This window comes from Crocuta crocuta, unplaced genomic scaffold (genome assembly GCF_008692635.1).
Source record: "Crocuta crocuta isolate KB4526 unplaced genomic scaffold, BGI_CrCroc_1.0 scaffold167, whole genome shotgun sequence".
Classification (NCBI taxonomy): Eukaryota; Metazoa; Chordata; class Mammalia; order Carnivora; family Hyaenidae; genus Crocuta; species Crocuta crocuta.
In genome coordinates this window covers 5,638,382-5,641,367 of record NW_027532406.1, presented here as the reverse complement: position 1 = coordinate 5,641,367, position 2,986 = coordinate 5,638,382, and positions in this window count along the sequence as shown.

Sequence of the window (2,986 nt, the reverse complement as noted above, 5' to 3'; positions counted from 1 at the left end):
GCTGTCATGAATGGAATGAATGCCTTTTCAGGAGACCTCAGTGAGCTCCCTCATCCCTTCCAGCATGTGAGGACACAGCTGAGAACTGAGTTTCTGTTGTTTCTCGGCGCCCCGCCCTGCGGTATTTTGTTATATAGCAGCCCCGAAGGGCTGAAACACTGCCTCACCTCTATGGGAACTCAGCACTATCATCTTGAAAATTGAAACACACGATGCCTGGCTATGACCTAACGTAGGTCACGTCACCTCCCTGGAAACCAGGGTTCTCACTGGTAAAATGGAACGTAAGCTCACATGCCCTGAAAGGAGGAGTGGTGAGGAATCGATAAGATAATGAGTAAAAGGACCTTGGCACATGGCGCTCCCTACGCCTTAGCTCAATAGCGGTAGTGTTGACAGTGGGAAGTTACACAGTGTATGTGAGGATGAGATCCTCATAATACTCTTGGTCTGGGCCTCCCTGCAAAGCCTGAAAGATGTGTGAGGGAGAAAACACCACCAAAATGAATGCCTTGAGCCCAGAATCAGGCTGGGTATGTGTTTCCCTGCGTTCACAGCAATCCCCACTAATAACATTGTTAGCGCCACCTGCTGGTCCATCCTGGTACCACATGGGAGCCGTGCCTCACCCCTGAGACGTGGGGCTCACCATCCAACAGCCCTTCCTGAGAGCCTCCTGAGTGAACGTGACCCGGGCGGGAGGCACCAGGCACCTGCTGAGGAATACGACACAAAACAGCACAAATGGCAGATGAACACATAAGACAAAGAGCTGAAATTCGTTTGTGATCGAAGAAGTGCAGNACCAGGCACCTGCTGAGGAATACGACACAAAACAGCACAAATGGCAGATGAACACATAAGACAAGAGCTGAAATTCGTTTGTGATCAAAGAAGTGCACTTTTAAAGAACAACCTTTTCATCGATTAGGATGGCCGAGAAAAAAAGTGCTCAGTGATGGCCGGAGTGTGGCTGAGGGTGAGCGGGAGGTGTATGTGTGTTGGGGGAGCACACAGCAGCTCAAGATTCACAGTGGGCACGTCCATCCCGCACCCTGCAAAGGACTTGCTCCAGGATCCGGCCATTCCAGTTCTAGGGACTTATCCTAGGGAACAAGATCTAATGGTGTGGGGGGAAATACTGACCACTGGTTGTAACAGCTACAAAATAATATCTATGACAAACCTGCATTCTGTGTAAAACGCTGTGCAGGTGTGTGTACAAATAACGCACAAAAAATAGTGTTTGTCCACAGGGACATTTCAAGTGATTTTTATTTTCCTTTTCACTGACTTGCATTTTGACCTTTGCAATCAGGAGGAAGCTCTGATTTTAAATGTGATTTTAAACTGATTACACCAGTGGTTCTAGACACCAACTCAAATCCAAATCACCTAGCTTTTAACAACACAGCACTCCCTCCAGATGAATCAGAATCTCTGGGAATGGAGTCCAAGCACTGGTAGTTTTGTTAAAGGTGCCCCTGGTGATTTTCAGGTGTTAACAAATTTGCGAACCATTGTAGTTCATCATGGTCTGTGCTTTTAAGGCGCTTCACATTGTGGGGGCCACCAAACTCTTTGAGACTCTGATGCATTTGAACTCATTTTACAGATGCTTTCCTAGTGCTTTGTCCTGATATACCAAGACATGGTCCCTGTCCAGATAGCATTCACCGTCTTTGAAAGCTCTAAAAGTGCACTTGATCATTCACACACTTTCAGGGGAGTGGTGGGCATGCAGGGTTGTGGCTCACCTTGCACCCGTTACCCCTTCTAGTCTTGGAGAGGAAGCCCTCTCTGCGTGAAACCTTAGAGGGACTGTCAATGAGGAGTCTGCATTTGCCCCTGGCCGAAGGATGGCCAATCTGACATTTTCTGCTTTGGATTTGGCTCTGGATCCTGATGACACAGCTTTTCCCTCTGTTGGATGAACTACCCACACTCTTCCAGTACATTCGCATTGTTGATTAAGTTAGCCAGAGACCAGTTCTGTTGCTTGTAGCTCAAGGTCTTGACTAATACAAGGACATCCAACTTGATCATCCTCGACCCCCCTTAGAACCTGTGGAGTCCAGGCTCAAAACCCCAGGAACAGTTGGAAGGGGTAGGGGCAGAGCCCCAAGATTCCTGCTCCCCAGATGAGATAGCAGCCCTCCCTCTGCTTCCTCTAACAGGCCATGCGATCTTCCATGAAGTCTTCGCTGGTGCAGACGGGAAAGAGGGGCTCATGGCGAGGGGTGTGTGCGTGTGGGAATTTGGTTTGAAGGAGAAGCTTGGGAACGTTTCTTAAAGCTGCTTTTGCAGTTTTCACAAGGAGGAATATTTAGTTTGGGGTTGAGGACTGCTGATGGGGGAGCTTAACCCTGCGTGCCCCTTAGTACTCCTCTGTGAGCTGGGGAGATCCACTTCCCCTCCCTGTGTTCTCCTCAGCTTTCAAAGGTAGATGGCTTGGGCTTCTTGCACCTCCTTACCTCAGGGGGTGGTTACCGGGCTCCATAAGCATCAGAGTAAATGATAAAGGGCCTCATAGACCTAAGGGCTGGGTCTTGACGAAATCAGCTATGTGGCAGGTAGCAGCAGGGGGCAAGGGATTACAGCGAGGACCCAGTTCATTTGGGTTTGTTCCCAAGGAAACCAGCCAGGGCAAGCTCTGTGTTGGGGTCCCACAGCTGAGTGAGAGGTGGCCGTGTAGGGAGATCGCTGCTGAGGAAGGAGGCTTCCTGAGACCTGTGCCTTCACTTCTGTCCCTCCTGGCAGCTGAGCTCAAACCCGCCACATCCCAGGCACCCACCACAACAGTATAGGTCTTGCAAGCCTGGCCCCTTCTCGGTGAGTAAGAGCAGGTGGGTCTCCCAGAATCCTTTGGGCTGGCAAAGGCCAAGGCTGAGGGCTGAAGAATGAGCCAAGCCAGCCTCTTTTTGCACTTTCCCTTCTACTCTGAGATCCTTTCATCTCTCCTCACTTCCTCCTGGAGCTCTCCAGA